The sequence below is a fragment of the Sorex araneus genome, chromosome 8, assembly GCF_027595985.1.
Source record: "Sorex araneus isolate mSorAra2 chromosome 8, mSorAra2.pri, whole genome shotgun sequence".
Classification (NCBI taxonomy): Eukaryota; Metazoa; Chordata; class Mammalia; order Eulipotyphla; family Soricidae; genus Sorex; species Sorex araneus.
The window spans coordinates 21247366-21262071 of record NC_073309.1 but is presented as its reverse complement, the minus strand read 5'-3'; positions in this window follow the sequence as shown (position 1 = coordinate 21262071).

Below are 14706 nucleotides of genomic sequence, written 5' to 3'. Positions count from 1 at the left end.
CTGAGCCATCAGGCCAAGACAGCCGGGGCCAAACAATTCTCTGCAAAACCCTCTGTCCTTCATAACCCCATCAGCCTAACTGCAGATTGGCTTGTGTAAGCCCACTTACTTTCACATTTGAAGACAGAAAAGCAGGGAGCATCCTTTGCTGGGAACTCAGAGTTGCCAGGGTGAGGAAGTCTTGGCCTGCACAAATCAACGCCTTTCTCTTCCACTCACGTTGGGCTGCAATCCCAATTCTTTGGACTTTCCCTAAGAATCCTAATATCTGACACTCTCTAATTGTTAGGGCGCGGATCGAGATCTCCCTATAAGGACAGAGACTCCAGAGACAAGCAGAGTTTATTGTAAGACTGGCTAGCCAGGGTCCAGCCGCCTACGCGGACACGCAGGTCCAGCAGGTTGGGCAAAGACCCCGAGCTTCTCCAAAGGAGATCTTATATAGGCCTTCCCCGGCCGTTACAGCAGAGCCCGCGCATTTCATGGCCAATCGATTTGTAATAATACAAACTTTCTTAACCAATTCATTTAAAAGGACATCACTCCTTAGCCTATGGTTTTAGAGATCAGTATTCGCGCCAATATTCAGGAATATCCCGGTTCTGGGGGCAGTCCTGGATCTTGTGATATGGGTCGTGTGATATGGGTCTTGTGATATGGGTCTGGTTATCTGGTCTGACCATCACCCTTCTTGCCACCCGGGGCGCCTGTACCCAAATTTCTTGCTCAGCGGCAGAAAATCAAGTTATTCTGCAATGCGGGCTCCTGTAAAAAGAGTCTTGAGAAAGGTAAATTGATTCCTGTGGTCTGTTCTGGGCCAGTTCCTCACACTAATATTTCCTTTGAGATTGCCTGCTGATCAGAGGAGTTGGTGCAGATGCTGTTACCGCCACAGGATGGAAGGCACAGTGGCAGGGCTGATGCAGGTGAAGGACAAGAGGTGGCGGTCTGGTCTCTGTGTTCTTTTGCGATTCCCAGGTTCTTCAATATTTTCAAGAGTGAAAACATTGAGTAATAAAAATGCTCGAACTCAGATTTGGCAAGTAGAGAAGTTTGTTGGAAAGTAGAAGAGAAAAGAAAAGGAGCTTCCCAGGGGTCTCGTGGGGGGGGTGGGGAGGAGGGGCCTAGTATAGGATTAATTTAACTATGGCTCTTGTGGTGAGATTTTTATAGAAAACCCCAATTTTTGGGGCTGGAGCGATAGCACAGCGGGTAGGGCGTTTGCCTTGCACGTGGCCGACCCGGGTTCTAATCCCAGCATCCCATATGGTCCCCTGGGCACCGCCAGGGGTGATTCCTGAGTGCATGAGCCAGGAGTAACCCCTGTGCATCGCCAGGTGTGACCCAAAAAGCAAAAAAAAAAAAAAAAAAAAAAAAGAAAACCCCAATTTTTGTGTTACAGAGAATTCAGGGAATCTACAGGGTGGTCGGGCTGCCTTGTCTTTCTGGTCACCTGCCTTGGGTATTTTTCATTATCTTAGTTTTGTGACTCCTAGTTCTGGGACAGAAGAATAGGGTCCTGGGGAACTCCAGGAATGTTAGAAATAGGGCCTTGAGGATGAGGTGTGGGAGGTTTATAAAAAAAAATGCAACAGCTGTTGAGGGAAAACTGTGGGATCCCTTCTTGTTGGCAAAGGGAAACTGAGGCTTCCTCTTTCAGGGCCACCTTGCAGGAAGCACACGGTCTCTAAGAATCCTGGATGTGGACATCCTTGGACTTGAGGGTCTACACCCCAGGGTACTTGGATTTGGGACAGCTTATCTATCTGGGTCAACATTGGGGGGTTGATGCTGAGTGTGCCCCTCTTAATTGCATAATCATACCTGGCCAACTGCTTTCTCAACTCTAACATTATTATTAAACTTTTTTTTCATCCCCCCCCCCCATCATTCTTTCTGATGCTTGTTTGAATATTTGTCAAGCCCCTGAAGAACACAGGGATAATTACCTTTGATGGAGTATGCAAAGTCATTTACTGGGGCATTGGCATGTAGCAACCATCTATCATTCTCATTATTTCAGCTAAATAATCGGGGAATAAATTACATTTTCATGGAACTTCTGGAGATAAACTTTGTCTTGAAAGTCTTATAAGTCGTGCCATGTTAGGAAAGTCGAAAGAAAATCCCTATTTGATATCTTCCCCCCCCCCCCCCCCCGCAGTCTGTGGCCCAAAGATTTCAGACACTTCGAGTTTTTTGTACATACTAATTGCTTTCATTCAAGCACATTAAACATTTCACTGGAGCCTTTGAGATTTTACAACTCTCTCATCTCACGTTGAGAGTGAAAAGACATGCTTTCAGAGATGAATTGAGTCCACCTAAGCATGAATGAGAGGAGCAGAGGAAGTTCCCTTCTGGCATCCTTTCAGAGATTAGTAATTTGTGAAACTGTGATGTTGCAGAGAAAGCCATTCCTTTCCTTTTGTCCAGTGTCAATGCAAATCTGAACTTCCCTGGCAGTTTGTTTGCATGTTAATGCCTTTGCTCTGTCACCCTGGCGAGTGCTTTAGATTCCCTAAATTAGGCTGGTTGGGTGATTTAAGGAAGGGGTCATGTCTTTAAATAGGGTTCTGTTTCATAGGTCCCCTATGCAGAGCTGAAAAGCCACAGGAGTTTCATTTTATCCCAGGGAGTGTGGCCTGTATGAGGGCAGGTGAGGAGGGTCAAGGGCCAACAGCTGGTCCGAAATAGCCGCCAGTACATCTCCCTAAAGATGGGAAATGCAGTGAAAGAAGAAAGGCTAAGAGTACACCATGGTCTAATTAGCATTTGCTTCTTGTAGTCCTAGAAATGTCAGTCACCAGTTGGTAGCAAAATAAAGATATAATGTTAGTGATAATGAATTAAATTGTGGCCATTTGCATTGGAATGCCATGATAATGATCTGAAATTACCATTATATATATTCCCCTTGACAGTTCAGAATTGGACTCTAAACTAATAGTACTTTGGATGAACTTTAAACCAATGAAACTGCTTTGAGTACTCTCCTTTTGGCAAGCCATGTGGATTTGAGAAAGTTAATTTACCTCTGCTTTGTTCAAGCTGTTTGGTAATTGATGAACATACTATAAAAGTTTTAATGAAGAACCACAGGGACCATTTAACTTATTTACTAGGTAAAAGTGAAATGTACTTGATTATCCTCCCTAATCCCAACCCAGAAGAAACACTTTTTTTGTGTGTGGTGTGTGTACCAAAAATGCATATTTTTTGTTGTTGTTGCACAAAATCTTATAGCAAATATTTTTCAAAAGTCTGAATGGAGGAGTTGCATTTTCTCCCATTAGCTTCGATTTATAGTTTTGCTATGAGCGTTAGACATTGCTTAGGGACGACTTATGTCTGTGTGCATGAGTACCCGAGGCTCTGTTGCAGTGGGGTTATGTAGCATCCCACAGAATCAGCACATATCTTCCCAGCATCTGTTGTGTGAATAACTCTCCAGTAACACTCCATTATTGTGAAGCAGTTAAAATAAGAGCCACGTTTTTTTTTTCTTCTTCTTCTTCTGGCCTCCCGGAGTCTAATTACACTATAGCATCCTTTCATAAGTAGAATCTTATTATGAGATAAGTGCCTACATGTATCTTAGTTTCCCATTAAGTGTATTCCTTTGTTGGCCTCTTAGAGTGTTTTTATTTTTAACTGTGCTGCCACGTGCAAAATAAAAGAAGGGTGCTGTGAATTAGGGGCAGAGTCCAAAGAGGTGCTCACTCCCACCTCAACAGAAGCCTGACAGATATCGGTTACATTTCTTAGTCTATCATCTCGATTTTTTTTTTAACTTTTTATTAAATCACCATGTGGAAAGTTACAAAGTTCTCAGGTTTATGTCTCAGTTATACAATATTCAATCACCCATCCCTTCACCAGTGCCCATATTCCACCACCAAAAACCCCAGTATACCCCCCGCCCCACCCCCACCCCCTACTGTATAACTAATGAATTTCACTTCATTTTCTCTTTACCTTAATTACGTTCCATATTTCAACACAAAACTCACTATAGTTGTTGGGGTTTCCACCCAAGAGAGACAGCCCTACTACCAAGGAAGCATTTGATAATTAGTTTTCCATTGCTGGGAATGAAGAGGTATGTAGCCCCACTGCTACAAGTACATAACTCTGGGCATGTCACTCACTGCCATGCCAATGTGTCCCTACTTGGGACTAAGCACTGACATTAAGTCTTTTTTGGCAAACCTCAATGAGATCCTTGCTTGGAAATGCAGATGCTGGTGCCTGGAATAGTAGTTCTAATGTTTCCAGGCTCTGATAAACACTCTGGTTCCTACCCCCAGAGATGATGAGACAGAGGACCTGGTACTCAAGAATTTGCATCCCCCACAAGTCACAGGTGATTCTTACTTCTGGGACCACCCATGAGCAACTACTTGTCTAGAAGATGGAAGATACTCAAGAATTCTGGTTTCTTATTCTATAGTTCAATAATATTAGCCCCTATTGGACCCCAATCATGTTTTATTCTCATTATCTACCTACCCAAGAAACAAATATAGTCATCCCTGTATACTGAATTAAACTGAATTATGTCATTGTCATTGGAAATTTGATAGAGATTACATTGAAACTGTGTAATGCTTTGTGTAGGATGACAATTTTATTTATTTATCTATCTATCTATCTATCTATCTATTTATTTATTTATTTATTTGAGATGAGAGAGATAGCACAGTGGTTGGGTGTTTGCCTTGCACCAGGTTTGATACCTCCGCCCCTCTTGGAGGGTCCAGCAAGCTACAGAGAGTATCTTGTCCACATGGTAGAGCCTGGCAAGCTACCTGTGGTGTATTCGATATGCCAAAAACAGTAACAAGTCTCACAATGGAGACGTTACTGGTGCCCTCTCAAGCAAATCGATGAGCAACGGGATGACAGTGACAGTGCTGATTTCTAGAAACACCAGGTACTATGTAGGATATCATTGTTCTGTAGTCAATCAAAGACTACTTGTGATATTGTTAGGGCGCGGATGGAGATCTCCCTATAATGACGAAGAGACTCCAGAGACTGCAAACAGCAAGCAGGGTTTATTGTAAGACTGGCTAGCCAGGGTCCAGCCGCCTACGCGGACACACAGGTCCAGCCGGTTGGGCAAAGACCCCGAGCTTCTCTAAAGGAGTTCTTATATAGGCCTTTCCCGGCCATTATAGCAGAGCCCGAGCATTTCATAGCCAATAGATTTGTAATATTACAAACTTTCTTAACCAATCCATTTAAAAGGACATCACTCCTTAGCCTATGGTTGTAGAGATCAGTATTCATGCCAATATTCAGGAATGTCCCGGTTCTGGGGGCAGTCCTGGGTCTTGTGATATGGGTCTTGTGAGAAGCATCTGGTTATCTGGTCTGACCACCACCCTTCTTGTGACCTGGGGTGCCTGTATCTGAATTCCTTGCTCAGGGGCAGAAAATCAAGTTATTCTGCAATGCCGGCTCCTGTAAAAAAGAGTATATTGAGAAAGGTAAATTGATTCCTGTTGTCTGTTCTGGGCCAGTTCCTCACAATATAATCTAGCTCTGCCACTTACTCTGTGTTCTTGGGTAAGTTTAAAACTCCCTGTGCTTTTTTTTTTTTCTGTGAAATGGTTGTAGTAATAGTGTAATGCCATGAACTGTTTCTGATGTTTATATCCTTAATCATACCAAGTGCTTAGTATCAAGCACAGAAAGCATCCAGACACTTCCAATTGTCATGGTTACTGATACTTTCTTCTCCTTTTCTCATCTCCCCTTTCCCTCCATCAGAGGGAAATTGGAACTTCACCAAGATTATATTTCTGAAAAGAAATCACTGTATCACTGTGTCACTGTCATCCCGTTGCTCATCGATTTGCTCAAGCGTGCACCAGTAACATCTCATTGTGAGACTTGTTACTGTTTTTGGCATATCAAATACGCCACAGGTAGCTTGCCAGGCTCTACCGTGGGGGTGGGATACTCTCAGTAGCTTGCTGGGCTCTCCAAGAGGGGCGGAGGAATCAAACCCAGGTTGGCCACGTGCAAGGCAAATGCCCTACCTGTTGTGCTGTCGCTCCAGTCTGAAAATAAAAATTAAAGAAAATAAAAGAAGAGGAAAAAGAAGGAAGAGGAGGGCGGAGGGAGAAGGAGGAGGAGGAAGTTCCCTCTTATTTTAGCAGATTTGGGGAGTTAGGGTGTTTTGATAGTTTCCTCAAAATATGACTGTTATTGTCAATGACACTTTGATGTTTTTCTCAAAATGTCACTGTTATTGTGAGTGTAATGACCAATTAGACGTCACACTAATATGCATTTAGACATAGTTTGACCACATAGCCTAGCCCTTATTTCTGTACTTGTCCTGCAGACCACCACCAATGGTTGAAGAATGCTGCCCCAGCCCCATTACATGTGAACGTAGATGGCCTGGGTAAATAGATTTTAACTGGGTCTACCGGGTCAAACAAAGTAGATATGAGATGACCACTAGTAACCATGAAGACTTGCAGGTACAGAAAAGTGCCTTAAAACCAATTTATTCCTTTTCTGCTGTTGTACCTTGGTGTTCTGTGTTCACAAGTTGTTGGACTTTTTGCTCGCACTGTTCCTGAACCTCCTGGTCAGTACCAGCCTGTTGAGCAAGCCTCGAGGGGTTCTTCTGGAGGTGAGAGGGCTTCAGAAACACAGCTTCAGAGAGCGGGAAGGACACCAGCAGAAGGGGTGCAGTCTCCCCATAATTTCTAATTGCTGAAGCTCAGTTAACAGAATTTGCTGAATCATTCATCTCCCCATAGTTACACGCAGCTTAGGCATGACTTTGGGTCGTCCTCTTTCATCCCTTGCAGAGAACTGATGTTAACGGAATTGGGTATCATTTTTGTTACCCCTCACTGTAGTATTTTGGAGGCACTCCCGATTCCTTATGTCTAACTTTTTGTGTTTAACTGCTCCTTTGTGCCTTACTTCCCCCGTCTTTGTTTTTTGCGTTGTTTCCCATTCTATCTCTGTACCCTCACTCTGTACATAGTTCAGCTTCTCTTTCCCTATATTAGTATTGTTTGATTTCAATAAATTAGTTACTGGCCAATTAATACCAATTCAATAAATTAGTTGCTGGCCAACTAATACCAATTCATTATTCTGTCTATCCACCGGGAGAATGACTTTTGGTCCCAAATGCACCAGGGGACCTGGCCACTGCAGGTTGGTGACAACAAGGGGTGAGGGTTCTAAAGTCAGGATGGGATATATACCTACTTCCAATTTGTGGGGGGAAATAACACATGTAGAAATTGCAATGATAGAAATAATCTGTGATCGAGGAAAATAAAGAGAAGGTCTAAGAAAAAGTAAAAGTCATCCTTATTTCTGTCTTTCATTAATAAGCACATTAGTGTTCATACCACTTGGATTTTTCTCTATAAACATATGCTATATATTTATTAATAAGAATATATTTTACTGATTTATTTTCATTTATTTATTTTTGTGCCTCCCATGCATTGCTCAGTGTCAGTCCTGGGAATTCTCAGCCAACCCGGACTGAATGCCAGGGTTGGGGCTTTAGTGCTGCCAAGGTCGTGTTGTGCTCAGGGGCAGCTGCAGAACTATACCTGATATTTGGGGCATCGAGTGGTAGCTGGTACTATCTTCCTAGATCTTATGCTGCTTTTAATGTGCTCTTTATAATATGTCACATATAACCACCATCTATATGTTAAAAATAATTTGACATTATTTTGATACCTACAGATAATTCCATTTTATGAATGTATCATAATTAAATGAACAGATCTCTGAACTACAATGTTATGAATATATAATACCTTATATACATGTCTTTTAACTTTTTCACACATGCATTATGAGAATTTAGAAAAAAGCTGAGTTACTGCAAATATTAGGGTTTTTGAATAATAAGCTAAATTACAATACATATGGCAGTGCTTAATTGTAATATTTTTGCTTGCAAGTCATCATTCCTTCATTCTTTCTTATGTGTTCCTGATATGTGCTAAGCTTTGGACTGTAGTATGATGGGGTGGGGTTGAAATGATTCAGGGGAAGGGTTGTAGTAGTCTTGAGTATAACCTGGGAGTACTTTCTGTTTGTTTGGTTAAAAACAGTAGATTTTCAGGAGGGTTATAGTTCAATTATTTTGGAGGGTTGCAGTTTCTTTGTTTAATTTCTTCATAGCAACGAAGAAATGCAGATCAACTTTGTTTATGGTAATGGAAAAGTTAACATGTTTTCACTCATGGGGGCTACAATGTGCGTTTTATTCTCAGGCAGGGAAATTCTCTTGCCCAGATATATTGATGCCATTTTAACTGCATATTATCACTCTAGAACTCAATACAAAGTGAAGCAAAACACTAATACTTGGTTTCCCCTGCAGCATATCTACAGTCTGTGTTTGATTCTGAGCATCAGCTATGGATGTAAAATATTGCAGTTGGTTCTAACAAGTTTCCAAGTATGGGAAGGATTGTACTACCACTCACCCTTCTTTCATCTTTCCAAACGTTTTTGACAAGATCCTACCTAAACACCAGGTCCAATTGACATTTAGTTCTTCTTTGTGGCGGGGCTTAGCCCAATTGAGGAATATGAATAATATTTGGTAACACTGTGGTAAAGAATGAAGTCTTTTATTTTTGGATGAGTTAGAGTGGGTTCCTTTTGCATTTGGGATGAAACTAAAGATTATCAGTGCTCCCGTTCTCGCTGAAACCTCCTTAAATTTGAGATATGTGGATTGAGCTGACCGTTCTCCATTTTTGCTACTCATAACCTTTCTCTCTCTCTCTCTCTCTCTCTCTCTCTCTCTCTCTCTCTCTCTCTCTCTCTCTCTCCTCTGTCCTGTTGCATGAATATTCATTCAGTCAGAGGCATTGAGATAAGCAACACAAAAGAAATTTTTGTCATGGAGGGTCCAGGTTCTCTCAGACCTGTGACAAAGGTAGAGAGCCCCGAAATCTCCTTTTATTGATCATGGTACCTCTAAAGAGCACAATACAGTGAAGTCATCAAAATAAGTTACAGAAAGAACATTGAGGCAGCAAAACATGCATAGTTTCCTTGCATCTGTAAGCCAGTAATTTTGGCCTTTGGAAAGAAGATACAAAAGCAAAACTGAAACCTGTCTTGGGCTACAAGTACTTGGGTTTGCATCCCAAAGACAAGGCTGGGCGGGCACCTGCAATCTACATCCCAAAGACAACTGTGCAAACATTTGAAATTTGCATCCCAAAGACTAGGCTGGGCCAGAGCCCAGAATCTACATGTCAAAGATCAGCAGGCTGGTCTTCTGTGAGAAAAGGTGGGGGGGGGGGGGGGGGAGGAAGAAGAACTCTTTCAGAAAAAAAAAACCTCTTTCTTTTTTTTTTTTATTAGTTTATTTTTAATTAGAGAGTCATCGTGAGGGTACAGTTACAGATCCATACATCTTTGTGCTCATGCTTCCCCCATACAAAGTTCAATAACCCATCCCTTCACCAGTGCCCATTCTCCACCACCCGTAAACCCAACATCCCTCCCCCCCTCCCCAGACCCATCTCCCCCCACCCCACCCTGCCACTGTGGCAGGGAATTCCCTTTTGTTCTCTCTCTCTGATTAGGTGTTGTGGTTTGCAATAGAGGTGTTGAGTGGCCATTGTGTTCAGTCTCTAGTCTGTATTCCACCCGCCTCACCCTTCCCCCACATGTCCTCCAACCACATTTTACTTGGTGGTCCCTTCCCTGAGTTACCCAGAATGAGAGACCAGCCTCCAAGCCATGGAAATATTCTCCTGGTACTTATTTCTACTATTCTTGGGCGTTAGTCTTATAGTCTATTATTCTATATTCCACAGATGAGTGCAATCTTTCTATGTCTGTCTCTCTCTTTCTGACTCATTTCACTTAGCATGATACTTTCCATGTTGATCCACTTATATGCAAACGTCATGACCTCATTTTTTCTAACAGCTGCATAGTATTCCATTGTATAGATGTAAAACCTCTTTCAATGTACTGAAATTTATGAAATTATTTACTGAAGGCAGTTTAAAGGAAAAAGATGTTCAGCCTCATCCAAACCAATCAGGACACACAAGAAATCTCGCCCATTTTCATGGGTCCCTATGTTGTATGGTACAGTCTACATGGGCTCACCTTGATAGCTCAGTTCAGCTCCAACACTTTCTCTCTCTTTTTCTTCCCCTCTCTCTCTTTCAAACACACATACTTCTTATATTTTATCTTTGGGTTTTATCGCTAGGAAACTGAGTTTCATACCGATGTTCTTAGAGGTTGCATAGTCCTGAGTGATTGATAGTCTTAAAAAATGTTTTTAACAATATGGTTTAAATACATTACTAAAGCCAAAACATGTTTCACAAATATGTTCTGAAAGAATGAATAGTTTGGATGGGAAGAGGATTCCTATGAGTCTACATAACAATGCGCCACTTATACCTCCACCCCCAGTTCCTCTAGCCAGCAGCGGGATGCATCCAGGCCATTAACTGCAGAGCATGATGAGGCCCTGATGTGTGGATAAGCCTAAAACCCTCTTATCTGGAGAAATTCCATTCATTTTCCCAGGGAAGAGGGGGGACATTAGGTTCTGAGATATAGTAAATGTGCTTTCCTTCACCCATGTTTGAGAAGAATATGAATTTCTCTGTTAATATCTATTAAGCCTCTCAAGAAGCTTTGCAAAGGTTCTCCTTCAAGGGAGTTTGTCTGACTTGGCTCCATTATAAACACATGATATTCAGAAAAATAATGAGCAACAAGGATGGAAATTTCATCTTGGTGTTGCTGCCTCTGTAGGAATAAACCTCTGTGCCACTTCTGGTAAATATTTGTTAGGGAACGAGATTGTTTTTGCTAGTCTTCATATGTAAAATGATAGGCCTTCCTTTATCCTATTGTTAGGGCGCTGATCGAAATCTCCCTTACCGACAAAGAGTCCAGAGACTGCAAACAGCAAGCAGGGTTTATTGTGAGACTGGCTAGCCAGGGTCCAGCCGCCTACACGGACATGCAGGTCCAGCAGGTTGGGCAAGACCCCGAGCTTCTCCAAAGGAGATCTTATATAGGCCTTCCCCGGCCATTACAGCAGAGCCCGCGCATTTCATAGCCAATAGATTTGTAATGTTGCAAACTTTCTTAACCAATCTATTTAAAATGACATCACCCCTTAGCCTATGGTTTTAGAGAACAGCATTCGCGCCAATACTCAGGAATGTCCCGGTTCTGGGGCAGTCCTGGGTCTTGTGACATGGGTCTTGTGATATGCATCCGGTTATCTGGTCTGACCACCACCCTCTTTGCGACCCAGGGCGCTTGGTTCCAAATTCCTTGCTCAGGGACAGATAGACAAGTTATTTCACAATGCAGGTTCCTGTAAAAAGAATCTTAAGACAGTTAAATAGATTCCTATGGCCTGTCCTGGAATTCCTGGGCCAGTCCTCACACTATGATTGAAGATAATCCGAATTCAATGCTTCTTATGTGCCCCTTTATTGTATCTTATTTAACCTCCCTACTGGAATTTATGTAGAATAACATGTGTTTGTATACACAGACGGTTAAGTTCATAACTCATTGGCAGTCATGTATAAGTGGGAAGATTCTGATGATTTGTAATAACTTGATACAATAAGGGAAGAGTCTTCTCTCTTGAGACAGTTGGTACTATTTAGTGAATGGGTGAGAGTTTCTGGGCATGTCTTTTCCCATCTCCTCTAATTCTAAATGACTCAGACAGTAACCTACCTACTCATAATATGTAAGATCTCAGGTATTTATTATTTATTGGCATGTTTTCAACTTACACGTAGTGCCCACTCCACCGTTTCAATATCATTGATTTCCTAGTTTCGTATTTGATTATGTATGTTAGAGCTAGGATTCCTTGCCTCCAGGGCTCTGTGTGACAGCTTGTCTTAGAAACTTGAGAGTTGATCTGTGTGTCTTTTCAGCTCAATAATTTAGTATATATTTGTTTAACACCTGTAACACACCAGTAGCTTGCTTCTAAGCCCTATGAATATAAGAGTAGAAAACAAATATCTATGAACCCAGTATTGATGTAATTGGCTTCCTCCTTTCCCTCATTTAAAACTCCTATAACCTGTTTTTTTAAAAAAAATTCTAGTATTTTATTTATATTTGTGTGGATTTGACTGGTTATTTGATTTACCTCATAGGTTGACTGTAGAAATGCAGAATACAAGAAGCACAGAATGAAAATCATTATTTAAGTACTTAACATTGAGGAATAATAATAATAAAAAAGAAACCACACGACCCTTAACTAGTGGAATTCCACAAAGCAACAAAAAACAATCTAATAGTTTGTCATGTTTGCACATGATTGAGCCTGTAAGAACAAGAATCTTCAGGAAAAATTAGCATCTTAGTATGGGTATATACATATACAGTACAAAAATGAAAATGAAATGAAAAAGTGAAAATGAAAAAAAAAACCCCTTATTTCACACTTCTCCCATTGTTTATAGGTGAACACAAATTGATTAAAGCATCTATCCCTTGGGAAAGGATTGTACCAACTTTCTATTGCTATTTCCTGGAAGTCAAGGGGAGGAGAAACGTATCTGGCAGGCACTAAGAATTTCCATCTTTTCTTTGACATTTGATTTCCTGCGAGAAAGAGGACGAGGGAGCTTGAATGAGATACTGTCTCTCCATCTGTCTCTCTGGAGATGAGGGAGAGGGGAGCGGAACTGGATTCAGCAAAGAGCCCACACTTGGTTCTGCCCGAGGCACCCGCGCACAGAGAGGCATTCAAATAGGCTACTGGTGAGGCACTGATTGTTTTGGCTGTTTCTGCTCTCTTGTGATTGAAGCAGCAAAGGTTTTAAGAGCTTCAAACCCCAGCTCTGATCTGAAAATGAAGTTAGGTGTTTGAGAAACAGCTGCTGGAAACAGCTCGGCTCCCTCAGGAGTCCCGGGTGGGCTTCAAAGCAGCTGCCAGGAGGGAGCGAGGGAGACAAGCAAACTATCTTGGGCATATGTGTGTGTGTGTGTTAATAAAAACAAAATGGTTCTCCCTAAATAAAACATGGCTGGTTTCCCTCGGATGCAGGATTCAATTCTAATTCCACATTTCTCTGTTGAGGCTTTGAGCAAAGACCTCGGGGCTTCATCTTTCCTTCCTCTTGGGGCCTTCGCATTCAAGCAGTGCTGTATTCATTTCTCTCCCACTCTCGTTTCCAGCCTGTGGGAATGGTAGAGGGGCGGGATCAAGGAACGAACCTCTCTGATCCTCAGTTTCCCCTCTGTCAGTTGTGTTAGATCCTTGCCGTAATAATGTCTATAAGGAATTTGAAAAAAAAAAAGGTAGAACTTAATATAAATGAATATCTTAGTACAGAGATACTAGAGAGGGCCAAGGCGCTTATCCTGCCTTCCACACACTTTGGTTTGATCTGGTACCATGTTTGGTGTCTTTCCTGGTCTCTTCCACCAGCCGCAACACTGTTAGGAGTCCTCCCTGTGTACAGAGTTAGGAGCAGCCCCCGAGTACCCCCAGAAATGGCCCCAACCACCTCCTTGCCATCAAAAAGAAAAAAATAAGCCATCGCACATTAATTTTATTAAGCCTCCATTTTGGTTGCATTATTCACTAGTAGAGAAGTCAGTTTGTCTTAATTTGCTTAGGACTTTCCCAGTTTTTTTGTTTTTGTTTTGGGGGCTATACTCAGTAGTGCTAAGGGATTTCTCCTTACTCTGCACTCAGAAAATACTCCTGGTAGTGCTCAGGGGACATATGGGATGCTGTTGATTGAACCTGGGTTGGCAGTATGCAAACATGCACCTTATCTGCTGCACTATCACTCAGACCCCACACTTCCCCAGTTTTAACACCAGAAGCCTGTGTCTGGACAAATCTCCAGTTCCAGGTAAAACTGGATAGTTGGTGACCATACAGTGTACCCTAGCATATAACAGGCAGAGTTCATTATCCTTAGAAAGTTTATAATTACATATTCTTTATCCTCATATCATGTTGCTGGGTTGTGTGAGTTGTTATTTGTTCTTTTTTTTTGTTATTGTTCTGTAACCTCACAGTAGAATTTACATGCATAAAAAAGCAGTTGAATACATTCTTTCTTCCACATATATTCATATACATATAGTTGCATATTAGTTTTGGGGCTGGACTTTGCTGTGTTCAGAGCTTACTCTGTGCTCCGGGTTCTGTGCTCCGGGATCACTCTTGGTGGTGCTTGAAAGCTATTCCTGCCACTGTATGGGGGCTATATCTGACACCTATGGGGTAAGAGGATTCAATCCCCTTACCCATATTCAGACTTAGGAGCAGCCCCTGAACACCACCAGAAATGGCCCCAACTGCCTGCCCGCCAACAAAAAAATAAGTCCTTACCCATACATGCAAGGAAAGCACCTTCCTGCTATACTATCTCTATTATCACTGTTTTGGGGGGAGGGCACAGCGGGAAGTTCTCAGGGCTTTCATGACTCTGTGCTCAGGGAACACTCCTGGCAGGGTTTGGGGGACCTTATAATGTGTCAGAGATCAAATATGGGTCAGCCACATGCAAAGCAAGTGCAATACCTGCTGTACTACTGCTCTGATACCACTATCTCTATTATCAAACTCACATTTATAAAAGACAATAAGCATTTATAGTAATAAGTACATGAGACCAGTGAAGTCCTTTCCTTCCCATTTTTTTT